Source organism: Notolepis coatsorum, assembly GCF_963971535.1.
Source record: "Notolepis coatsorum genome assembly, chromosome: 12".
Lineage (NCBI taxonomy): Eukaryota > Metazoa > Chordata > Actinopteri > Aulopiformes > Paralepididae > Notolepis > Notolepis coatsorum.
This window is the reverse complement of record NC_140176.1, coordinates 48,006,000-48,033,658: the sequence shown is the minus strand read 5'-3', so window position 1 is coordinate 48,033,658 and position 27,659 is coordinate 48,006,000.

Below are 27,659 nucleotides of genomic sequence, written 5' to 3'. Positions count from 1 at the left end.
TATTATAACTTGACAGACTGTGTTCTCATAGTGATTCCTTCATGTCAACGCTACAGGCCTCCTTGGAATTAATTACTTAATCATAATTCAAATAAATATGACAATATTTGTACGATAAGAAATTACGAATTTGATGTCGGAAAAATAAATAATATGGATTCATCTGATCACAGGGCAGCTGGATTAACCATATCTGAACCAGCTATTTTGGACAAATAATTACTCAGATATTCAAACACAATTATGCAATTATTGTGAAATGATTGAAAATAATAATAATTTAATGCCTTCTGTGGAATTTGTATTTCTTATTTGTTACACATCTGTTTTAATGATTAATTATATACATTTGAAAGAATGCAGGTCAACATGCAATGTATCCCATTGATTGGTATACAATGGGACAGACCTTTGTTTGATTGATTGATTGAAAACTTTATTAACAGATTGCAGAATGGGTACAGTACAGTACAGCTCAATTACATAAGGGGATGCAGACCAGAGAAAGAGTTTCGTCTTGTTTACATCAGGGTCCCCCATTTTTAATTCATCATAACATATATGACACACATGACACAGATAGACAGTACTGCTACATCTATACATTTATGACATACCAGATTTGCAAATACAGTAGTGTTTGTGATACAAAAAGAGTCCAGAAAAGAGAGTACATTTGACGTATAAACTGTTGGAGGAGGTTGGGTAGGGGTGGGTGGGGGATAGACTTACACTGTACAAGCAAAACTGTACATTGGAATATTGACAAAACCATACTTGTTAGGGTTTGAAACCGACCTCAAACGCACGGTACAGACAGGTAGTTCAGAGTTAGCCAAATACTAGGGTGTATTTATTTTCAGAGTCAAAAAGGAGCAAGTAACAATCTTTAAACAAAGGGAGACTGCCTTCAGCAGAGTTATCTGCGGCTCTGCAGATCCTCTTGGTGTTCGAGGTGGGGAAGCGGTATTGACGCTGAAGCGGCTCTGAAGATACTCCCAGCTTCAACTCGAGGTGGAAAAGAGAGAGAGAGAGAGAGGTAAATAACAGTCCACATCACACAGAGGCAGTGCGGTCTCCTCCTCCCTTAGCTGAGTCAGAACAAACAAAACGATATCTTCAGTGTTCACCACAACACACAATTTAGCTGAGGGTCAGTGCAAAACAAAAACGATAAACTTCTGTGTCTCTTCTAAACACACACCCCAGCTGAGTCCAGTGCAAGCAAATGATAAGCTTCAGTGTCTCCTTTAACACACAACTTAGCTGAGTCAAGTGTAAGCAAAAATAGAACTCTTCAGTGTTCTTCAAAACACACAAAACAGAATCGTCCAAAAAAGGGTTTGGTTCAAACTCACCAAAGCGCAAGAGTAAAGCGGGTAAACGAGGCGCAGCTCAAAACGGGGGACAAGGTCTTCACCAGCGGCAATCCACAGATGTCCTGGAGGGAGAGTAGACGAGGCACAGCAACGGGGAACAACAGGCAGAAACAGAAGTATTCAAAACGACCCGACATCGATTGAAGGGAAGTCCCAGTATAAAAAGCCTCTGGGGCGCTAATCAAAAACTATGACAGGTGCGCGCTGGAAATGATACTTGCTCCAAAAGCGTGTGGCGGGGAATGCACCAATCAACACAGCACCTTAAAGGAGCGGAGCGTGTGGCGGGGAATGCACCAATCAACACAGTACCTTAAAGGAGCGGAGCGTGTGGCGGGGAACGGACCAATCATCACAGTACCTTAAGAAGCGTGTGGCGGGGAATGAACCAATCCTCACAATACTTGGTAATTTACTGTACATTGGAGGGGGTTGATATAGCTATAAACCTGCATTCCTTCGAATATATCATTAATCAATTAAACTTATATTGAGATACACTATATAGCCTATACACTAACACTGAAATGACAGTGGATAAATAAATAAGAACTAAAGCTAATCGGTGGAAATAGACTGCATTAATATTCCATAACAAGTCTTGTGTGCGCCTACGAATGAACAGTAGCCTATAGGCTTAATTATGGAATACGTTCATTCATTACGCCCGCCGTAGGCTATATATATTATGTGTCATTCATTCATTCATATACAGTACTGCGCGCGCGTGTGTGTGTCTGTGTGTGCGTGCGCGCTGCGGCAGGTGTATATGATGCCAATACATTAATCTAATCTAGTTTTGATGGGCGCAAGCGTGATTACGAAACCTAGCCGCATTTCTCGGAGACGCTCTCTGATTGGCACTGACTGACGCTAGGTTTCGTAATCACGCGGCTCGCAAAGCACTTCCGCCATTCCATTTCACACAGCTGCGTCACCAGTTGCCTTATAAGGAGCTATGGAGGCAGTGTTTTGTATGCAAATGAGCTGAACGGGAACGCGCTTTGGAGTTTACGACAGAATGCCATTCTCCAAGCAGATATCAGATCATATAATTTCTGAGACCGTTTCAGCCACTTAAGACATATCTCCAGCACGTTCAGGACTCAGAGTGTACTTGTCATAGATTATGACTCAGTGGTTCCAAGATAAGTCTTCCAGAATATATCTTTGAAACATTTTCGGGAATGAGACCCGTTGTCCGCCGGGGATGCAGATCTGCTGTTCTGGTACCCTGAGGGACTTGGGCTTTTTTCAGGGGGAAAAAATGCCGGGTCGGCCCAGGTGTCACAGGGTTAGGCATTATGGAGACCCTTTGTTGGGTACTCTTTTGTACCTGGCACTATTGTAAGGAGCTGGTTCTCCTTCTTTCGCTCCTCTCTCACGCATGGTGAAGAGGGGGCTGTTGGGGTGGTCTTCTGGACCCCCTCTGGTAATCCTGTGTGCTTCCCGGGCCGCCGGGCCCGGTCCGAAGTAGAGTTTCGTTGATACCGTAGGCCTGGGATAACCCTTTTTTGGAAACTGAAACACTTATACTGCGGTATAGCTGGTGTATACCCGCAGGTGTGTTTTGGAGTTTTTTCTTGAGGGGTTATAGGAACAACCACCGTCTGTACCGAGAGGGTAGTTGATTCCCTGGTATGTTGGAGCAGAGTCAACTCCCGGGTTACCCGGTTGAGTGTGCCCCTGCACGTTTATGACGTCTGCCAATCATGTCAGCCTTCTATGCCTCGACCCCTCTGGGTGGGTTTTTTTTAATGGAGGCTTTGTCATGGTGATCAACAACGCCAGCATACGCCCCTTCCGCCAGGGGGGCTGTTTTCAGTTGACTCCTTTGGCGCCTGTCTCGTCCGCAGTGCTCCAGGCTCAGGTTACAGCCTGCTGCCTGGTTTCCCCGGTGCGCTGCCTGCTTCCGTTGGTTGAACTTTTTGAGTGCTTACGGCCATGCTGACTGCCTGTTCTGCAGGGTCAGTGTGCCAGGCGGTGTGCTATTGGGGTGAAAGGGCCCGCTCTTGGAGGGGCCTTATTCGAATACGCTGGCGATGTGGGGGGCGGTGTCACTAAGTGACCGCCTGGTGGGGTCTTGATGCCTGGCGTCATTGACCTCTCCGGGCCCTCTTTTTCCAGGGGATCCAGTCCCTTCAGTGGGTCTGGGTCTTCCTTCGCGCTCCGCTGCTACAGCCTTGCCACGGGGTTGGGTTTGCTCTTGACCCCGTGATTTTGGGGGCAGTAACGAGGTTTGTTCCTTCCGTTCGTTCCCTGGTGGCATGCGGGTTGTGCGTGTGCGTAGTCGTGGGGTCAAGCCACGGTCTGCTTACCCTGTGCGTTGAGTTGCTTGAGTTCCTCTTCGCACGGTCGGATCCGTCTCCCTCCCGTAAGCCTCCAATAGGGGGGGTATCCTCCATTAGGGAGGGTCGGGGGGCTCGGTCCTCCCCGGTCTGATGGTTGTGGGGGGCCTCAGCGGGGTACATTTGTCGAGCTATGGCTCCCGCTCAGCTCCTCTTGTGCAGATGATGCTGAGCGAAAGCCATAATGAAACAGAACGTAAGGTTATGTATATAACCAAGTTCTGTGAATTATGGCGACGCTCAGCATCAGACGCCGCTGCGGCCCTTGATCTCGCCTTGTGGTGAAAGTTTTTTGAAGGAGGCGAGTAGGTGACCACACACCTGCTTATGAAGGTAAGCGGATGGGGGTGTGGCCAGACGAATGTTGGGATGTAAAGGTACATGGTGGAATTTTTTATTCAGTGCACGTGCACGAAGTGAAGTACAGTGCAGATGATGCTGAGCGTCGCCATAATTCACAGAACTTGGTTATATACATAACCTTACGGTAACTGTCACTCTGTGCTCAGTGATGCAGTGAGGCACAGTGATGCACCAGAGATTATTAGGACAAGTGCATGACAGTAAGGTTAGTTAGGGTTAGATTTTTTTATTTTATTTTATAAAAATGTTTACCCTCCAGTCACCCTTCAAAAAACCCACTACCTGTCTCCCTAGTGACGGAAACTGCAATATCATTAAAAACATATCATTTTCATGTATTGTTCCAATTATTTCCCATGAATATCATTATTAACTTCAGTCCTCACCATACATATCGAATATCTATTAATTTTCAGGATTTTAACAATTTTTTTATTAGGGTTAGGGGGTTAGGGTTAGGGTTAGGGTTAGGGTAAAAAAAAATCACAAAAGGGCCCTCATCCATCCTTTTATCATTTTACTTATGAATCATTCTAATTTGAAACTGTACAGGCTGTGTATTCAAAATATGTGTTTAACATGGAAGTCAACCTGTTCATTTCGGCGACTAGGGTGGAAGGTGTGACACTTTTATTCCACGCGATTAATAGTGATTTTTTTAAAGAAAACAAACATGGATTATTGTAATGTAGGTCAAAGATGTGATACTGAGCTACTTTCCTGGCATATACATAAAATATAGCCAACGCTATCCACAAACACACATGAAGAAAACCCTAACCCATTTGACGAGAATTACGACACGGGTGACTGGAGGGTTAATATTATTATTATTTTGTATTATTATTTTTTCAGATAATGGTTGAAGATGTGCGTCTTTAGTCGACGGCGAAAGATTGGACGGGTTTCGGCTGAGAGAGACTCTCAACACAGAGCTAGCGGTGTTCATTAAAGAATTTAACTGCAGCAGGAACAAAGGACCTTCTCAATCGCTCAGTAGACTAGAGCATCAAGGCATCAGAAAATCAGAAAATCACTAAATGAGCTTTGCAGAGCATCAAATACATTGTACAGAGGATAGCCTTCAAAAGATAGAATAGCGTTCAATTTAGTCCTAGTTTGCTTCAGTCCTAGTTCGCTTGGCTATAATGATCTCCAAGGAATCAGGAGGAAGGCCAATCACTGAGCCAGTCTTTTTAATCATTTTATTTATACGGTTTTTATATATTGTGGCAGATATCATCCCTCGTCACATGGTTACCTGGAGGAAGGGCGATACTATTGCCACGGGCAGAGGAGTGAATTGAGGAGTTGATTGGGACTGATAGAATACACCTGTGCACCACGTGATCACCCACATACCACACACATACACAGATACACATAGCATAAAGTCCTAGGAGAGACAGAGAAAGGTTGAGTGGAGGTGAGGAAGGAGCAGAGATCGTGGAGAGAGTGTGATATATCGAGTTTGAGAGGTGAGAGGTAGTTGGAAGGAGAGGTGAGAGCGAGTAGGTGTTTGTGGTACTGGACCCTGGACTGGCTGAGATAACCCCCTGTGAAACTGAGCCTGGACTGGAAGACAACCCTTGAGTATTGAACATTCCCCTTTTTTGTACGAGAGCCTGGAACGTGTTTTGACCCTGGACTGTATTTTGACTACTCTTTTGCCTATTGGACTTGTACTTTGGATCAATAAATATCACCTGTTTATTGAAATTGTGCTTGTGTGGACATTGGAATTGTTTGTTTTAGTCCGTGTCAAGCATGAACACCACAAGGCTTGTCACATATATATATATATATATATATATATATATATATATATATATATATATATATATATATATATATATATATATATATATATATATATATATATATATATATATATATATATATATATATATATATATATATATATATATATATATATATATATATATATATATATATATATATATATATTGTGACAAGCCTTGTGGTGTTCATGCTTGACACGGACTAAAACAAACAATTCCAATGTCCATATATATATATATATATATATATATATATATATATATATATATATATATATATATATATATATATATATATATATATATATATATATATACACACATCTGTCTGCACATACCTGCATATAATCCTTTTTACATATATCTGTAGATACTATATCTATATCTGTACATATCCCTCTATATTCTAGTTATACTGACAAATTATGGTCACTAACTCACACTAGCCCCTTTTCCACTGCATGGTACCTACTCGACTCTACTCTACTCTACTCTGCATTTTCGGTTTCCATTACCAGGTACTTTTTGGGTACTTTTTTAGTCCCTGCTCTGTCGAGGTTCCAAGCGAGTAGAAGTGGTACCAGAAAAGTCACGTGAAACACTGCAGACCACTGATTGGTCAGAAGAGAGATGCGTCACTCGTTGGAGGGTCTGCACAAAAACAGAAAGCCGTCATCTTTAATGGCTCGCGTAGGATTTCATTATGTTTGCAGCAGGAACAAGTGCAATAAACAAACAAGGATACAGTCACTGTGTATTCTGCCTCATTTATTGATGAAACAAAACCGACATCAACACAATTTGCCACCGAGCGGAGAGTTTAGTCTCACAAAAAGATAGCTGATTAGTTAAGCTTGTTGTTAGCTTAGGTGCTAATGTGCTATCGTACATAGCGTGATCAATATAACTCGCTATTGATTGTTTGTACTAGTAATGTTAATGCTAGTAGATTAGACACAACGTGAGGTAATCACCATCCATTTTAAACCGGTTATTACCTAATGCTAACGTTAGCAGATAGACGTGAGTGGTAACGTTAAAGCTTGTTGTTAGCCTAATGCTAATGTTAACGTTAACGTTAGCAGATAGACACGAGAGCCTAGATAACGTTAAAGCTTGTAGAATAGACACAATGAGAGGTAACGTTAGCGTTAGCAGAATAGACACAACGAGAGTCTGGTTAATGTTGTTATTGATTGATTGATTGAAAACTGTGTTTATTTTGAAATATTTGAGAATGTCAAATAAAATGTTGTTTCAGTTCAATACTGTATCACATATACCATTACCATGCAGCCCAATATGATCATCAACTGTATTTTGATTTTCCATACCCAAGCAGATATAGGCCTAGTGATCAATACCCAAGCAGATATAAGCCTAGTGATCAATAACAGAATAATGTCCCTCTGAATATCATGTTGTTTTCTTCTCTCCCATATCGCCTAGAGACCTATACTGAAACCCAAACATCCTAGAGACCTATAGTGAAACCCAAACATCCTAGAGACCTATACTGAAACCCAAACATCCTAGAGACCTATAGTGAAACCCAATAGACCTATACTGAAACCCAAACATCCTTTATACTGAAACCCAAACATCCTTTAGTCAAATAATTTTTCCATTTACTGCTCCAAGTGGCTTACTGTGAAAGAACTCACTGATCTGAGCCCGCAGTCCTCAGAGCGTCCCCATGGCGATAGGGGGCCCAAGCATCTTAACATCAGCCTTTGAACTGCTGCAAAGTGAGATGGGGAGTGAGCTGAGAGGCAGCCAGCGATTACACACACACACACAGCCAGGCACGTGCATACATAGACCTCAAAGGGTGCTTGAGCACATGCTGTTTTGCCTCCTATAGAGAAAGTGCCCCGTGTCTCTCTCTCTCTCTCTCTCTCTCTCTTTTATTATTATGATTTAATCAAAATATCAGGTTGGGAGATTGGTGCTCAGGGCAATGGACCTCATTCACCAACATTGTCTTAAGATTTCTCTCACGACAACCTCCTTGGTAGGTCATAAGAGAAAGTCGACGACAATAACCCCCGGATTCACTAACGTGTGGAGAGGTTGTCTTAACCCCTCAAAATTATCACAACTGCGATCCCCAGAATGACATACGTCACTCATTCACAAACTTGAACGTGCATTCCAGTTTACTTCATTTGCATACAGACACGCCTCTCCAGCTCATTATAATGCGAGTGCCGTGGGAAAAAAAGGTATGGCATTGCCCAGTATAGAACAGGTGAATGAATGAATGAATGAATGAATGAATGAATGAATGAATGAATGAATGAATGAATTAATTATTTAATTAATGAATGAATGAAAACTTTATTTAACAGATTGCAGAATGGGTACAATACAGTACGGCTCAAAACACACAATTGTTAAGGGGATGCAGACCTGAGAAAGACGTTTGTCTTGTTTCCATCAGGGTCCCCCATTTTCAATTCATATAGACATTTATGACATACACAACATACATGACATTTATGGCATAGGGACATATAGGTATTTAGTACTGATACATTTGTGACATAAACGGTATTCAAATATACAGTATTGTTACCCCTAGATCCTGACAGAGTATATATATACTAGTGCTGTCAGGCGATTAAAAAAATTAATCTAATTAATTACAGGATTTGTAATTAATTAATCTAATTAATCGCATTTTAATCGCATTACCATTTTATGCCTCATATTCTATATTCTATAATCATATTTCAAATTGCATGTGTCCGGATGGCAGAATTCAGTACTGTATCTACAAAACCTTCTGTTTAATCATCTTCCATCTATTAATTTGCTTAGATTGTTCAGGTCTGGTCAATTTGAGCATGGTGTTATTCACAGTCAAAGATAAAAAAAAATTATTGATATTCTCATTTGGTTCATTACAATTTACTCAAAATAAAATGTTCATTCAATCAATCACCGCGCAGATTGATTGATTGAATGAAAATGTTATTAACAGATTGCAGAATGGGTACAATAAAGTACGGCTCAATACACACAATTATTAAGGGAATGCAGACCAGAGAAAGACTTTCGTCTTGTTTACATCAGGGTCCCCCATTTTCAATTCATAATGAATTGTAAGTAAGGGTGCAACTTGCACCGTGCAATCCATTCTTTGTGGATCTAGCCCACAGTATTTCTGACACTGGGAATACATTCCCTGAGATTCATAGATGTCCCTAGAATCAGATACCAAGAACATGCAAATGGACCATATTAAAAAAAATCTGTAAATGTGTATTCTACATGCTTATGGAATGAATGAGATACAAAAAAAATATTATATAAAAAAAAAAAAAAAAAATTTGGAATAAATTTTGAGTAAATTTTCATAACGCGATTATTTGCTGTGTAATTAATTAATCTAATTAACGCTATAAACTGACAGCCCTAATATATACATATGATGGGGAGGGGACTGTACTTTAGGAGGGGGTGGGTGGGTGGGAGAGAGATATACATACGGCGGGGAGGGAATATATACATGCGGTGGGGAGGAGACTGTCTATTAGGAGGTGGTGGGGGTTTTGGGCATTTACGGTGGCCAGTTTCGAATTGAAGCCTCCCGTAGGTGCTCTTTAAGAGCAGTTTTGAATGTGGGTAGGGATTCACATTCCTTTACAGCTTTGGGTAGGGCGTTCCACATTGATGTGGCATAATTGCGAAACGTGTTTAGTCCCTTGTTTGAGCCGAATATGGGTTTAACATGATTTGTTGAGCTTCCTCTGGTGTAGTGGTTGTGGTATTCACTGACCTTTGGGAAGTATTTTGACATGTACATGGGTACCTTAGTCGTATAGTGTATCTTGTAGACCAGGCCCATTGCAAGTTGCTGTACTCTGTCGTCTACTCTAAGCCATCCTAGGTTGTCAAAGTGGGCAGGGGTGAGGTGGGTTCTGAGGGTAAGGTCAAGTAGTAGTCTGACCAGTTTGTTTTGTGATGTTTGTAATCTTGTTTTAAGCGCCTTTGAGGTGCTTTGGTACCATGAGGTGCACGCATAGTCGTAGTACCCTTGAATGAGTGCTCCTGCCAGAGTCTTCAGGGTATTCTTGTTTACCAGAGAGGAGATCCGGTACAAGAATCTAGTTCGTTGGTTGACTTTTTTTTATTACATTGGATGCCATTTTGTCACAGGAAAGATTTGCCTCTAGGATGGAACCCCGGTAGGTAATTTCGTCTTTGCTTGTGACAATAATGTCACCCACTGTAACTGAGAAGCCGTCGGTCTTGCTGAGTTTGTTATTTGAACCGAAGAGAATGGACTCTGTTTTGCCCATGTGTAATGATAGTTTGTTATCAGCGAGCCATATGCCGATTTTGCCTAGTTCCGAGCTGAGGGTTTTTTCAACCTGCAACTTGTTCTTGTCAGAGACCAGCAGGGCTGAGTCGTCCGCAAACAGGAACAAGTTGCAGTCACAGGCTGATGACATGTCATTTGCATAAATAAGGAAGAGTAGCGGCCCTAGTATGCTTCCTTGTGGAACACCACAGCTCACTGTGAGGGGGGGGGATAGAGTACCGTTTACCTCTACCATCTGTTCTCTCCCCTCCAGGTAGGATTGCATCCAGCTCACTGATAAACTATCAAAACCAATTGCTTTTAGCTTGTCAATCAGAATGGAGTGATTGACAGTGTCGAAGGCCTTTTGTAGGTCCAGCATGACCATGCCGCAGTATTTGCCCACGTCCACCTCTTGTTTGATATGGTCGTTCAAATAGAGGAGGCATGTGTCAGTGGAGTGGGACGTTCTGAAGCAAGATTGGAATTCGTAGATTAAATTACTTTTGACTTGTTTGTAGACTATTTTCTCCATGACTTTCGAGGTGGAGGTAAGAATAGAAACAGGGCGGTAGTTGCCTGGGTCTAATTTGCTGCCCTTTTTGTGCAGAGGGGTCACTCTCGCAATTTTGAAGTCCTTGGGGACATGTCCCTGTTTTATAGAGAGGTTTATTATGTGTGTGATGACTGGGGTGATGGCGGCTGCTGAGTCTCTGAGGAATTTGGAGGGGATGTTGTCATGGCCAGTGGCCTTGTTAGGTTGGAGGGCGCTAAATTTTTTGAGTACCTCATCGGTTGTTACCATTTCAAGTTTGAAGTCGTCTTTGTGGACCCCTAGGTTTTTGTAGTATGCTACTATGTGTTCTACCCCATAATGCCCTGAGTGGGAGGGTAGTTTGTTTACCAGTGTTGTGGCTATGTTTGTGAAGAAGATGTTTAGGTAATTGGCTACATCCAGCTTGTCTGTGATGAGCGTGTTGTCCGTCTTTATGTTTATGTTTGAGAATCTGGTTTTAAGTTTTTTACTGCAGCCTAGTTGATTATTGAGTAATTTCCAAAGTTCGCAGGGTTTGTTTTTGTTTTCCTCAGTTTTGTCGTTGATGAAATTTCTTTTTGCGGTTTTGATCATGGTGTTTACGTCATTTCTTAGTCTGTTTCTTTGAATTTTTTGTTCAACCACGTGGGCTTGGAGTTCACTGTTTGAGCTTTTGGAAAGCTTTGTCTGACTTTTATGAAGTTCAGAGCATTTCTTGTCTCTGGTTTTCATAGCGGCCAGGTAGCGAGAAAGCGATTTGCGACTGATCAAAATTAGATTAGATTCAAATGTATTGTCATCACACAGCACACTATATACCATTACCATTACACATACAAAACTAATCTGAATCCTATTATCATCTTACAGAAAAAGGCAATAAGGGTTGTGAACAATGTTAGTTATCTCCATCCTACAAACACACTGTTTTTTGAACTAAGGGCATTAAAGTTCCTTGACTTAGTTGACCTTAAAACAGCAGAGATGGTTTTTAAAGCTAGAAGTCATCAACTGCCATTTAACTTACACATTTTGTTTAAAGAACGAGAGGTGACGTATAATTTAAGAAGAACACTCTATTTGAAACAGCCTAGAGCTCGAACCCCACTTAAAAGTATGTCTGTGTCAGTTAAAAGAGTGAAACTCTGGAACAATATACCGGATGAAATAAAAAACAGCAGGAGTATTTTTAAGTTTAAAAAGATGTTTAAAAACACGGTTCTAGAATCTTATAGTAAAATTTCAAATCTTTTTTTCTTTTCTTTTTTTTTCTACCATGAAACTCTGGTATTGCAGATGAATTTTTTATTTTTCCTATGTTGGCTATGTTCTTTTCAGGAAAGTTTTTTGTTGATTTTTGATTGTTGATTTATTTTTTTGTTTGTTATATTTTGAAAACTTTAATTTTTTTTTGATTTTTGTTTGAATTAGGGGTAGGTTGCTCTATAAGCCTTCGGCTTCAAACCTATCCTTTTCGTTTGTTTATTTGTGAAAATGTTCAAAAAAAAATTTGTTTGTTTTTTTATTTGTAAACATTCGAAATAAAATAATTCATTCATACCTATAGTGGAATAGACTGTATTAATATTCCATATTTATACCGTCTTGTTGCGCGCTCTTGGCCACCTGCCGCAGCGCACACACACGCGCGTGTGCGTACTGTATAGTCGTAATGAATGAACAGTAGGCTTATATTATTCTAATGACTTGTTTTGGTAATAACACTCAGTTATAACACATTTATAAGGTATTTGTAGATGATGAACTAATCATGAACAAACCATTTATATACATTCGTAAATTATTATTAAATAATTTTTAACTATATTTGTATAACATTTACAAATGATTTATAACTCATTATCAACATTGGTTGTACTTGATTTGTTCATCATTAAATAATGTTATTTAATGTGTAGTAAGTTTGTAGATGCTTTGAAAAATGGATATGAAAAAACGACTATACCTGCATTTATTTGTTCATGTTCAACAAATGATTTGTAAAACATTCTTAAAAGATCTATAAATCATTTGCCGATGTTATTGTGTGCCCTAATCTAAAGTGAAGACTATTCATCATTAACAAATGTCTAATACAGTTTGTTTATTATTTATGGGCTTTTTACTCACCTGTTATATGATTGATCTGGCTTTTATGAATAGACACGAAGCAATTACCAGACTTGTCTTTTCATGTTTAACAAATGATTTGTTAGACATTCATAATGACATTTGTTGACTTTTTCATCACCTGTTACAAATGTTGTAAACAGCTTTCGGATCCACCCTTCTTTGTGACATCAAACAGTGACAGAATTAGGACTATAGATAAATCAAATTGTATTAACACAAACAAAGCAACAACCCATAAACATTGTTTATAATAAAAAGAAAAATTGTCTCTTTTGACACGCCATATACATGTAGTCAATTCAAGTCAAGTCATCTTTATTTCAATAGCACATTTACAAATGACTAAAGCCAAACCAAAGTGCTTTACAGGAACATGATAAAAACACATACACTACAGTAATAAGTAAAAATACACCAAAATTACAGAAAAGGTACTGTAAAAAAAACAAGAAACAAGGTGCAATATAAAAGAGACTAAATGTAATGAAAAGTCCAGAGTAGCAGCAAAAGTGGGGGACACTAGGACCATTCACTTTTGGTTTATTGTTTGTTTTCAAGTGCTAGGTAGTGGTGGCTATTTAGGGTTTTCTCCCCATTTCTTTTATCCTGGTGTTTTGTGTTTTCTATAGCTTTTATTTTTATTTATTTAGTGTTCTTGTGTTTTCCCCCGCCCTATCTCATCGCTCTGCGATTCCATTGGTTTTAAGATTCCCCCCTTTTGTGTGTGTCTGCGTGTGTGTGTCCTACACCCCCCCCCCCAATCCTGCCCCCCCAATCCTGACTGCAATCAAGCATAGAGACTTTGATGATTTACTAGAAACAAAACATCTGTCTTAAGATAAACTCTTTGGAGGCAGATTAAAATAATGCTCTTTATTCATACAATTAAAAGCAACATGTTTGGCGACATGTCAGGGTTACATGTAATCCATCAATGAAATAGCATCAATCCAAGCATCCCGGTGTGCGCTGGAATATTGTTTTTTTTTTATTACAACTGAAAGTGGATTTGCCATCAGAGTTGTATCATGACACTGAAGGATTTTAAAAACACAAAATACTTATTCAATCTTTATTTAATCTTGAACAGGGTGCCTCGGGAGGTAGAGCAGTCGTCTGGTAATCTGGAGGTTCCCGGTTTGATTCCCGCTCCTCCCGGGCAGTGTATCGTGTCCTTGAGCAAGACACTTAACCCCTAACTGCTTCCGATGAGCAGGTTGGCACCTTGCATGGTTGCCTCTGCCCAGTGTTGCGTTGCTGATATCAAATCTGGTTGCACGCACGCTAATGACGCCACGTGCACGCGTGCTCCCGCGCATGCGCATAAATGTTCCCTCGTATGCAGTCTAAAGACAGTGCCTAATTGCCTCTACGAATGGAATGTAACACATTTCATTCACAAGTTTTGTGTGAATGTATCTGAGAACGTATTTGAACACACCTGGCGACTGGCGCTATTGATATGCAAAGTAGCCATTGGGTACTTAGCGAGTTGGCGCATCAGTCGAGTGCAGCGCATTCCTGTGTGCACGCGCATGCACATCCGTGCATGTGCGTCCACGCGTTTTTGCTCACAAAAGCTTGGTTGCACGCCAACCCTGTCCCATGAGCAACGCACCTCTGCCTCCGCCGTCGGTGTGAATGCGTGTGTGAATGGGTAAAATGTGAGGAACAAATTGTAAAGCTCTTTGGATAAAAGCGCTATATAAATGCACTATTTACCATTTTATATTTACAATGACGTTGAGAAATACTTGGAAGTAAATTGTGCCCTAACCGTATCACGATAGATACATGATAATCCAAGAACCTTCTACACAAGTTAGTCCAGAAGATCAGATATTCACACCATGTCCGCATAGTCTTGTTACATGTTGTGTTTAACACAGTCTGACTGTGTGAAAAGGTTACGCTTGGCAGTGTAATTTACCTATCCCAAAAATTGTTTGATCAGCTATTTTCTTTCTTTCTTTCTTTTTCTCAAACATCCATATTAAAAGGGGGCGCCTGTGGCTCAGGAGGTAGAGCATCATATGGTAATCAGAAGGTTCCCAGTCCAATTCCCGCTCCTCCCGGGCAGCGTGTCGAAGTGTCCTTGAGCAAGACACTTACTTAACACCTAATTACTCCCGGTGTGCACGTTGGCACCTTGCATGGTCGCCTCCGCCATCGGTGTGTGAATGTGTGAGTGAATGGGTAAAATGTGAGGAACAAATATTGTAAAGCGCTTTGGATGAAAGCGCTATATGAAATGCCCCATTTACCATTTATAACAATAAAACGGTATAAGACAAAACATAAAAGATGACTCAAACAATCTCCAAAAAGACGAAAACAAAAACGATAGATGTGTAGGAGAAGGAGCAGGAAGAAGCAAGATGTTTATCATGTCCTGTCCCTTCATCATATTAAATAATGAAAAACCGCCCTGTTTGCCCCAGATTCCACTGAAATGGGCCCGTTTAGTCATCAGCTCATTGTCAACCGAGGTGAAGTGCCCCGAGTTTGACAGTCAGCCATGGTGTCCACTTTCCACCAGAGTGCTTGGTTATAACCCCTCATATTAAATAATGAAAAACCGCCCTGTTTGCCCCAGATTCCACTGAAATGGGCCCGTTTAGTCATCAGCTCATTGTCAACCGAGGTGAAGTGCCCCGAGTTTGACAGTCAGCCATGGTGTCCACTTTCCACCAGAGTGCTTGGTTATAACCCCTCTCTCTCTCTCCACAGCTCAAGTAGCATGGATTGAACAGGTGGATGAGGCGTCTTCAGTTTGAGAGAAAATCCCCTGAGTGAACATGAACAGCTCAGCAGAAGAACCAATTTCATCTGTTACACTCGACAGCTCTCCTCTCCGTAGCCTGCGTCCTTCTTATCTCACACAACGTCACAATATAACTGCGTGAAAGACGTTGTGCAGACGTTGTGCTCCTCCTTTACCTTTAACGTAGCATCTGAAGGCCATCTGTCGCAGTAATATCCCTTTGTTTCCCTCAGGTGATTCATCCTTGGAGTCAGACTCTCTGATCTCTGCTTTAGATTCGCATGTGCCTCATCCCCTGTAGACGCTGCCACAGGCTGGCCTAGAAAGGCTCTGGGAGACATAATATAGGCTTGTCTGTGGGTAATGGGTATGTGTGCGTGAGTGTGCTGATCCATAATGCATCTACTCTAGAAGAATGCCCTTTTCTCAAGATCTATTTATCTGACATCTCCTGCTGGTCACAATTGTGAGTTTCTCTGTGGAATTTCTTAGATTTACATGAATGTATGTATGACAATTATTGTAGCTGAAACCCTTGTGTGGTGTTTGGGTCTGTGGGACCCGTTTTCAATGTTTACTAAAAGGGAAACGATGAATGATATTTTTCAACCTGAGATTCAATGGCACATTTTCTGTGAAGAACATACTGTAAGAGGAACACATTTTCATTGAGTGCACACTGTGCACCTCTACACATTTATATTACATACGTGGTGTTCAAGTCCACGTATGAGTGTGGATATTGTAGGAAAACAAGTAAACATGAAAAAAAAAATAAACAAAAAGGTTCACTGTGTACCTTTACTGTTGGCCTCCACCTTGTTTCATTCATATCTTTCAAGATAAACATGATTTATTCCATTCATGTCTTGATTATAATGAACCCTTTCAGTTTTTGACATCACATTTTATCACAAAAGATAAATGTGATCTAGCAAAGGTATATGGCAAATGTTAACCATTAGGTCTAGATTGCTTGTAAATAATTGAGATAAAGTTAACATCACACAGTGAAAATACAGAACTATTCCTCATCTGCACCAAATCCACCCTCAGCAGATCCGGACCCATCACACTCACTATTAATGACTCAACCATCACCCCCTCCCCCCTGGTTCCCAACCTCGGCGTCATCCTGGATCCCACCCTCTCATTTGACCCCCATGTCCGCTCCATCATCAAAACCTCATACTTTCACCTCTGCAACATCGCCAAAATCAGACACTGCCTCTCCCTGCTTAATCCCTCATCCATGCCTTAATTTCCTCCCGCCTAGACTACTGCAACTCCCTCCTCACCGGCATCACCTCCTGCTCCCTCCATAGACTCCAGATTGTCCAGAACTCTGCTGCTCGCCTACTCACAAACACCCAGTACCGTGACCACATCACTACTGTCCTCCACTCTCTCCACTGGCTCCCGATTAAGGAACGCATACAGTTCAAATGACTACTCCTCACCTTTAAAGTCCTCCATAGCCTGCCCCCCCCTACCTGACTGCCCTCCTTCTCCCTTACCACCCCACCCGATCCCTCCGGTCCTCTTCCACTGCTTCCCTCATCGTCCCGTCATCCAAATTAAAAAGTTTTGGTGATCAGGCTTTCTCCCGAGCTGCACCCCGACTCTGGAACACCCTCCCTCAGAGCATCAGAGACTCTCCCTCACTCTCCACCTTCAAATCCAGACTCAAAACCCACCTGTTCTACAAAGCATTCAACCTTCCCTACCCATAACCACCCTCCTTCAACCTACCACCTCCTTTTCCCCTGCCCTACCTTCTCTCCTCTCCTCTGAATGTACTGCTGGCAAGGGCTCTGTCTATGTGGTCCACCTGTATTATAGGAGAAAGATGTGTTGTTATTGTTGGGTTTATTGTTAAGAGTGCAACACCTACAGGATGTTCTTGGGGTGGATGGGGACTCATCATCTCAGCATCCTCAACCATTGATCGTGCCTTTGTGTATGAGGGATGTACCAATCAATGCTGAGCAGCAAGGAAGGACTTGCACACTCGCACTTTATAAATACATTAAATGTATTTCCATTTTTTACATCACAGGGAGAAAGAAATGTGTCAACTTTTCAGTCCAAGAAAATAGAAACATTTAAAATGTAGACTCTAAATTCCTCTTTTGTGAAACCTTTTCCCTGACTACCGTGCCAGAGAAGAAGACTAACAAATCAATGTTTTCTAAGGGAACAGCTCAACTCTCTGCGACCCACCGATAAATTCTGGAAAAAGCAACACATACAAAGCTTGCCTGGCGAGCCAGAATAAAACCCTCACATGATTTCACAACAAAACACGAAACCGCAGCCCCCATAAATCCCCCTCCAGTCCTCGCCTCGTACAAGTCGGCCAACGCTGTACATCTATTTCACAACGGCGGTTGGTCAGTAATAGAAGTAGTTGTAGCTCTCTGTGCCAGCTGGAGCTGCCTTTAATGGCTGTCGTATAATGAGGTGTATCACGGTCGACACTCAAACCGTGTCAGAGGAGGTGGATCGATCCAGTTTTACCGCTGCCCGAGCATCAGGCAGAGGTTAGACTAGTGTATTCCTGGCGTTTTTTTATACGTTTTTGACGACGTATGATGTCCTATCTACACAGAAACGCGTATTTTGGCGTTTTTTTGTGGATACGGCTGAAACGCAAAATTGTGTTTGCGTTTGGAGATACGCAAAAAAACGAGTCGACAAACAGCGTGTAGTCAGCACGCTAGCCGTTGTTGCGAAAACGCCCATGCGCAGTAGATACCATCTGCGTGCCCTTCCGGTGACAGCAGAGTGTGTGTGTGTGTGTGTTTGGGACAGAGCTCCGTGTCCCTAATAGCTTCAGCTACCATGTGTTGTCAAGTTATTGTTATAAGGACCCCAGTCCAAGCTACAACAGTCTGCATTCCCTTAACAATTGTTTGTATTGAGCCGTATTGTATTGTACCCATATGCAATATGTTAAATAAAGTTTACATCCATTCATTCTGCTAGCATTACCGATGGCATGAGCAGCTGGCTAACGTGAGCTATCAGGATTCAGACCCTGTTAGCTCAGAGTTCCTCTTTCAACTTAAGAAGCATTAAACAAAATGGCCCAGTCATCTATTCACCTTTGTTTAATACACACAGCGTTGTCTCTAATGTTATCTAACTACTGATAGCTCGCGATATCATCAGTTTTGATGCTGGCTAAGTAGCGTGAGCTAACGGTAGCTTCTAGCCACAATACTCCATTGACGTTAGCATGCAGCTAACAATGCTACAATGCATCCGATCGTTTTTTAGCCTAAACTATCCGCTCTTGGTGGTCACTTGTGTTGATGTTAGTTTTGTTTCATCAACAAATGACAGGCAGAACACACAGTGAATGTATCCGTTTTGTTTATTGCACTTTTATTAGGCTTTGCTGAAAAAAGAATTGCTGCATTGAGCAAGATGGTGGCGCGGCATAGGCGCCTGCCTTATTTACATTTTCTTTGCTGGAGCTTCCAGGAAGTGTATTGGCACATTCGTTCTGATTGGTTGAAATTGCCTTCATGTTTGCCACCTACTGCCACCTACTGCTTTGGCAGTGTACTACATCAGTGTGCTCTGGTGACAAAACGAAAAAAAAACGAAAGTGTGACTCGAGGCGCATGACGTCGCGGCGATACGCGGCGATGCGTATAAGAAAACAATACGAAGATGATACGAAAGGTGTAACCTCAGCCTCAGTCTGCCGGGGCCAATGCAAACACAGAGGCGACTGAATAAAATCAATCTCCGATTTCAACAGAAAATGTAAATCAATTGCCACGGGGCAAATAAATGTCAGCCCTGGAAATAACGTGGTGGAAGTCACCGAAGTGAGAAGTCACCAAAGTGAGAAGTCATCGAAGTGATTGGATGGATCGTAGCTAATGGAGACCTCGCACGGAATGTTTGTGTTAGTTCTCTTGTCTTCCAACATGGCTGCCTGTAACATAGCGACCATTGTTTTGTACATGGCAATACAAGAGACAATGGTTGCCATGTGTTGATATATGAGAAATATACAAAAAAAAAATCCTTCTATGTCTTATTACTGGATCTTATAAACAAGTCACAGTAGAAAGACGCTTTTCCATTGTTTTACCTACCTATTGTTTTTGCAGCCATACTGGAAGAGAACCACCCATACATTTGAATAAATAAGCTATTCTGACAGCAGAACCTCAGTAATTGAGACGAGATGAGACAGGCTGTTATGATGCCTGCTGACTCACTTAACTGACCTGTCATGGAGCAGAGACCAGTCCTATGATAGACATCAGCAATTACAGTCTAATATGAGGCCAGATTATAAGGGGGGAGATCTATTATTTGACAGAAAATTAATCGCCATCTGCATCAGAGCAGAGGGTCGTCCAAACGTCCAGAGGCAGCGGGGAGCAGAATGATTTATTACGAGGGGGAATAATGACTTCATTGAATGGCGAGCCCCCATGTGAGACACAGGCCAACGTCTAAAACCGTCCTATTCCAAATTGCTTTGTAACAGCCACGGCTAGACTGACGAGCCCTGCCGCAGGATGAGGATGCGTGGAGCGAATGGCAGCGTCGCTGGGCACGGTCGGGGGGAAAGGACGTGTCTTGTAGATAACTGAAAGGTGATGTGTAAAGATTACATCGATCTCTCATTCTGTCAATTATAATTAATTTGAGCCGGATGACTAAATGGTTGTTAAACGACTTTAACTCAAATGGTGGCATTCGGGGGCAAGTGAATGCTTGGGGCATTGTGTGGTGTGTGTGTGTGTGTGTGTCTGTGTGTGTAGGTAGACAGGTTAGAGATGGTACATTTACAACTCTGGCAGCTAAGGGTCAGGAAGATTGTTCGTCAAACAGTGTCGAACTTGAGTGCTACAGTCTTGAGTGCATAGTAGGGCTGACCCCTATTAGTCGATTAGTCGACTAATCGGTCGAAATGAGCCGTTATCGACTGCCAACCTCTTAGTCAAATACAAAAAAAAAATTATAATTTTTTGTATCATTCTTTCCAAAAGAAAAGAGGCCTAGAAGCGTGGCTGACGCTAATGGCATGCATACCAGAGGCTAACTGCCTACGAAAACAGGCACAGAGGCACTGAAAAAGGATTTCACCCATCTAATGAACACACTAGACTAGACAAATATCAAGATGTATCCATCAGTGGACCAATTGCATGTTTTTGCAGAGGACAAGAAGCCTTCAGTCGACTCCATCAGACATTAAGCACCCCCACAGCCCAAATGGAATGATAAAAAAAAATTAAAAAAAGAATATATATATATATATATATATATATATATATATATATATATATATATATATATATATATATATATATATATATATATATATATATATATATATATATATATTTTTTTTAGTTAGTTAGTTAGTCGACTAACGGCAAATTTTGGCCAATCATAGTCGACTATCCAAATCCTTAGTCGGGGACAGCCCTAGTTCGTAGTAGTATAGACATATTAGCATAGTAGGTAACAGTAGGCAAGGTAGATTCCTTAGTAGCAAAGTGCATAATAGTAATAGACAGTATGAAGGTTAGTCGTTTGTTTTTTTCTTCAGATATTGATTGAGAAGTGGGTTTTTAGTCGACGGCGGAAAATTGGGCAGGTTTCAACTGTCCTGACTGTGGTGGGAAGTTCGTTCCACCATTGTGGAGCGAGGACCGAGAATAGCCCACTTCGCTTTGATGACCCTCCCAGGAGCTCGAATAGGAGTGGGTCTCAGGCGATCAGAAGATGCAGAGTGTAGGGGTCATGAGGGTGTGTAGTTACAGTAGAGACCATTGAGGTAGGAGGGAGCTATTCCCTTCGCTGCACGGTATGCCAGGTCAAGGACCTTGAAGCGGATTCGTGCAGCAATGGGAAGCCAGTGCAGCTCTCAAGTAGGTACTGTATGGGTAGGGCTGTGTGACAGAGACCATGTTCTTTGTCTCTCCTGTGCTCTGTAGGGCTGTGTGACAGAGACCATGTTCTTTGTCTCTCCTGTGCTCTGTAGGGCTGTGTGACAGAGACCATGTTCTTTGTCTCTCTTGTGCTCTGTAGGGCTGTGTGACAGAGACCATGCTCTTTGTCTCTCTTGTGTTCTGTAGGGCTGTGTGACAGAGACCATGCTCTTTGTCTCTCCTGTGCTCTGTAGGGCTGTGTGACAGAGACCATGCTCTGTGTCTCTCTTGTGCTCTGTAGGGCTGTGTGACAGAGACCATGTTCTTTGTCTCTCTTGTGCTCTGTAGGGCTGTCTGACAGAGACCATGTTCTTTGTCTCTCTTGTGCTCTGTAGGCTGTGTGACAGAGACCATGCTCTTTGTCTCTCCTGTGCTCTGTAGGGCTGTGTGACAGAGACCATGCTCTTTGTCTCTCCTGTGCTCTGTAGGGCTGTGTGACAGAGACCATGTTCTTTGTCTCTCTTGTGCTCTGTAGGGCTGTGTGACAGAGACCATGCTCTGTGTCTCTCTTGTGCTCTGTAGGGCTGTGTGACAGAGACCATGCTCTGTGTCTCTCCTGTGCTCTGTAGGACTGTGTGACAGAGACCATGTTCTTTGTCTCTCCTGTGCTCTGTAGGGCTGTGTGACAGAGACCATGTTCTTTGTCTCTCCTGTGCTCTGTAGGGCTGTGTGACAGAGACCATGCTCTATTTCTCTCTTGTGCTCTGTAGGGCTGTGTGACAGAGACCATGTTCTTTGTCTCTCCTGTGCTCTGTAGGACTGTGTGACAGAGACCATGTTCTTTGTCTCTCCTGTGCTCTGTAGGGCTGTGTGACAGAGACCATGCTCTTTGTCTCTCTTGTGCTCTGTAGGACTGTGTGACAGAGACCATGCTCTTTGTCTCTCCTGTGCTCTGTAGGGCTGTGTGACAGAGACATGCTCTTTGTCTCTCTTGTGCTCTGTAGGGCTGTGTGACAGAGACCATGCTCTTTGTCTCTCTTGTGCTCTGTAGGATTGTGTGACAGAGACAATGTTCTTTGTCTCTCCTGTGCTCTGTAGGGCTGTGTGACAGAGACCATGTTCTTTGTCTCTCCTGTGCTCTGTAGGGCTGTGTGACAGAGACCATGTTCTTTGTCTCTCCTGTGCTCTGTAGGACTGTGTGACAGAGACCATGTTCTTTGTCTCTCCTGTGCTCTGTAGGGCTGTGTGACAGAGACCATGCTCTTTGTCTCTCCTGTGCTCTGTATGGCTGTGTGACAGAGACCATGCTCTTTGTCTCTCTTGTGCTCTGTAGGACTGTGTGACAGAGACCATGCTCTTTGTCTCTCTTGTGCTCTGTAGGGCTGTGTGACAGAGACCATGTTCTTTGTCTCTCCTGTGCTCTGTAGGACTGTGTGACAGAGACCATGTTCTTTGTCTCTCCTGTGCTCTGTAGGGCTGTGTGACAGAGACCATGCTCTGTGTCTCTCTTGTGCTCTGTAGGGCTGTGTGACAGAGACCATGTTCTTTGTCTCTCCTGTGCTCTGTAGGGCTGTGTGACAGAGACCATGCTCTGTGTCTCTCTTGTGCTCTGTAGGGCTGTGTGACAGAGACCATGTTCTTTGTCTCTCTTGTGCTCTGTAGGGCTGTCTGACAGAGACCATGCTCTTTGTCTCTCCTGTGCTCTGTAGGACTGTGTGACAGAGACCATGCTCTGTGTCTCTCTTGTGCTCTGTAGGGCTGTGTGACAGAGACCATGCTCTTTGTCTCTCTTGTGCTCTGTAGGACTGTGTGACCAGTGTTGGGACTAACGCGTTACAAAGTTTTTTGCCGTAACTAGTACTCTAACGCATTACTTTTTAAATTCAGTAACGCTGTTACCGTTACTAAATGGTTTGTTAGTTCGTTACTGCGTTCTTTTTATGTAGATTCATAGCGAGCGTCCTCCTGACTCCTGTTTGATTTCGCCTGCGTTTGTTTTGTTTAATAATAGAGAGCGTCTGGTTTCCGCATTTCTGATTGGCCACTGACTGACGTTCTCTGACGTTCTCTGACCAGAGAGCGTCAGTCAGTGGCCACTGGCCAATCAGAAATGCGGAAACCAGAAATGCGGCTACGGAAAAGTAATAGACGCTCTCTATAGTAAACAAAAGTCAGGAGGACGCTCGCTATGAATCTACATAAAAAGAACGCAGTAACGAACTAACAAACCATTTAGCAACTACTTGGAGAGATAATTAATATACAACATGGAAACGAGATAAAGAACATGTTTGAGGGGCTGCTGGAGTCAGCTGGACTAACGTTACATCTCGACCGGACCACCGCAGACTTTGGTGAGTGCAATGTGTGTTCACTGAAACTCAAGTTGATCAACGGATTTTGACTGTACGAAATCTGCCAGGGAATCTCATAATACTAATCAAACAATATAAATATAGTCCTTTCATGCACAATTGATATCCTAACTATTCTAACGTTGCAATGCTTTGATTGATATCTTAAACAATGTTGCAAGATGGTTATAATGAAACGCTCCGGCGACATCAAGGCTGTTCCTTCAACCGGCGCACTTCTTATTATATCGACTCGGGACAACATTTGTTTGTGTCAGATTTGTGTTTGTATCTAGACCACATTGATTAGCAGAGTTCAGTGATGTGAATGGAAACTGTCAAGTTGATCAACCGATTTTGAGTATCTGGGGCATGGGACTCGGGAGCAATCTCTTTTTCTTTTTTTTTTTAAATAACTAAATAGTTACTTTTCACAGTAACTCATTACTTTTGGGTGTAAGTAACTAGTAAAGTAACGAAGTTACTTTGAAATGAAGTAACTAGTAAAGTAACTGAGTTACTATTTGTCAGTAACTAGCACAACACTGTGTGTGACAGAGACCATGCTCTATGTCTCTCTTATGCTCTATGTGCCTCTTAAAGGGGCACTTCACCAAAGATAAATGCACATAATCTCACACACATCCAAAACAGTAAAAACTGTTTTGCACACATTCATTTAGTTTGACAGTTACTGAGAGTAAATTAGTTTGAATAATGGCCAACAGTGATAGCACCATGAGATTATGTAGATGACAAAATAGGAATACCCCCCCCCCCTCCCTCCCCCTTCTCTCTGAGTACCCGTCTCCTGGCGCTGACCAAGGTGATGGATGCCTCGGGGTCTTGGCCAAGCTTGTAGTGACTGCTCTACATGCACCTCCGAGGCATTGGATCAGTTATTCACCGCCGTCTGTCCGTGGTCCTGTCAACTGATTAACAGACTGTTAACAGATTAACAGTCAACGCGGTTTCATTGCTGGGTTAAGTACTTCTATTCTATTCACATAATACGCTTACTTCATATATCTACTCCATTCACATATATGCCTACCACTTGTATCTATTGCTATGTCCGCCTACTACAATCTCATGAGCTGTCTAACGCCTGTCCCGTCTCCCTGTCTTCCTATGACTTGCTGTCCTGGAGTGTTGACCGGAGTGTTGGACGTCCCGTGACGAAGGCCGGGAGATTGCGACCCCCTCTGCGTGCCCCCCTGTCTTCGGAGGTCTCGTAGTGGTGACCGGAGTGCCGGATGTCCCGCGATGATGTCGGGGAGTTCGCGACCCTCTCTGCGCCACCCCCCTTCCCCCTGTCTCCGGCTGTCCCTGAGCAACGACCGGAGTGTTGAATGTCCCGTGACTAAGACGGGGAGGACGTGACCCTCTTGCGCCGCCCCTGTGCCTCAAATAGATCCGCTATCAACTCTATCTTTAATCTTTCAAAATGTTCAGTTGCTATCGCTATTAGCTCTATCTTTAATTTTTCAAAATGTACAGTTGCTATTGCATGCACTCATCTGTGTTTCACCACACACATGAGTGCATGCTTATCAACTGTCCGTCTGCAACACTACTATCACCGACATCTAAGAAGAGAGATCCCCCCTTGAACGGCCCTTCTAAGGTTTCTCTCCTCCACATTGCCTGTGGAGCTTTTTTTCCCTATTGTTAGGTTTTAGTGAGTTTTTCCTTACCTTCGCGTGGGGTATGTCTGGGAGTGCTTGCATTCTTTCATTTATTTGCATTCATCTAGTGTTCTTGTTCTGTTCTTGACTTATTGTTATGTTGTCTTCTTGACTTGTTTAAAGAAGACCTGTACGGCCCATGGGGACATTAACGTGTGTTGTCGGGCCCTATAAATAAATTTGATTTGATTTGATTTGATTTATAGGGACTGCTACCTTATCATTTCATTGAGCTGTAATTAACACAACACAAGGATTCAATGTCCCCTGATGATGTCCCCAGTGGCCACATTCATACTCATTAACTCTCAATAACTGTCAAACTAAATGAATGTGTGAAAGACCGTTTAGAGCCTTTGATTATGTGTGAGATTAGGGGCAAAATAAATCACCATCGCTTTCGGCGAAGTGCCCCTCTAAATCAAAAAGGGACTGTTGGAGTGGGAAGCAATCGTCATTACAGACGTAACAGATGTCAAAAAGGTTTGCAGACCTTTTGTTTTTTCAGGAATAAATCTCATTAGGGCCATTTCACCATTGCCCCACTGAGAAGACTTTAGGTATATAAATATGGGTTTATAAAACAAGACTACAGCCGTATACTGCATGTATAATTTTGCCCTCAGAGTGACTTCCTGCACCCAGGGAACACTCTCTTCCTCTGAGGTATCTTCTTCGTCTAAGCCTCTAAGGCATCACAAGAGGCCACAGGAAATTGATTTGTATGGTCAAGCCCCCGCCCCCCCCCCCCCCCCCCCCCCCCCGGTACATTTATCTCTCACAATCAGCGGGACATAAAACGCTCCACCGAACTAATTATGCGTGTGCGTTAGAAAAAGGTTGACACGCGTTAGGAAATGTTGACAGGTAAGAGAGGAGGAGGGACGGGGATGAGACAGGACTGATAAGAGAGAGGATGAGAAACAGGGACACTTCAGCCCTGGCCCAGGAACAGGTGGCAACTGGTTTCGACGACTGGCTTCTCAGAGATTGATAAACGTACTGTTAATCAAAAACAACCCACTGACGTCAGTCCTTCAGAAGCCGCCTGTGTGATATTTGTACACTAATATCTGATATAATTTTTACGAGTTTGCATAATGAGATGCGAAGGCCGCTGGGTATGTCTTGGCTGAGTAATAGAAGTAGGTAACGGAGTGCTTTTCATGCACAGGAACATTTCTGTCACACCATCCAGTATGAGGACCAGGAGGACTGCCTCACATGCGTTATGTAAAACTCTGGGGACTTTGTATTTGGCAAAAAAAATTAATAGGCCTAAAAATAGAGGAAGGGATGGTTCCGCCCCATGCCGATGGATTCAACACATGCTGTCTTGCAAATTGTTTGTATTCCATACTGCAATATGAAATAAACGTCACTCAGATGAGATTCTAAATCCCCCACGACACTGAACCTGAGCTTGGATTTATAATATGCTTTCAAAAATGCCTGCAGCATGTGACATGCACTGAGCATGAGCAACACAAACTGAGCATGTAGTAGTTGGTTCTGTATTAACACTATCAGTGCTGGCCTTGTTTACCTTTTTACCCCATTGAATGCCATCATCCACTTCAATGTTAGCGTTAAAAACGCATAATCTATGTTTTAAATTATGTGTCTAATCTGCCCGTCGCTTATCAATGACTTGTTTGCAGTCAACATTGTCGAAATGGATTGTATTTTAATCGGTTCATATCCTTTTTATAGCATTTCGAAAAGCTATCGTTCTCTCGAAAATTTCCGGGAAAATAGAAAGATTCCCCCATAAACGGCATTTATTGGAATATTCTCGAATACACTAGACACGTTGTCATTTGTCGGCCTATTTATGAATCGTTTTCAAATAAACGCTAGATTATCGATAGTATATGTGTACTTATGCACGCTATAGAGGCAGGCTGAAAAATCTATTATCCATTTCCTCAAGATCACACACACACACACACACATACACACACACGGCACATGCTGATATCTCAGTGAATACAGGTCTGATTATCCTAAAACTGGTAACATAGACTCCTTACCTTAGATCAGATGTTCTCCAAAAAGATTATTCCAATTCCTGA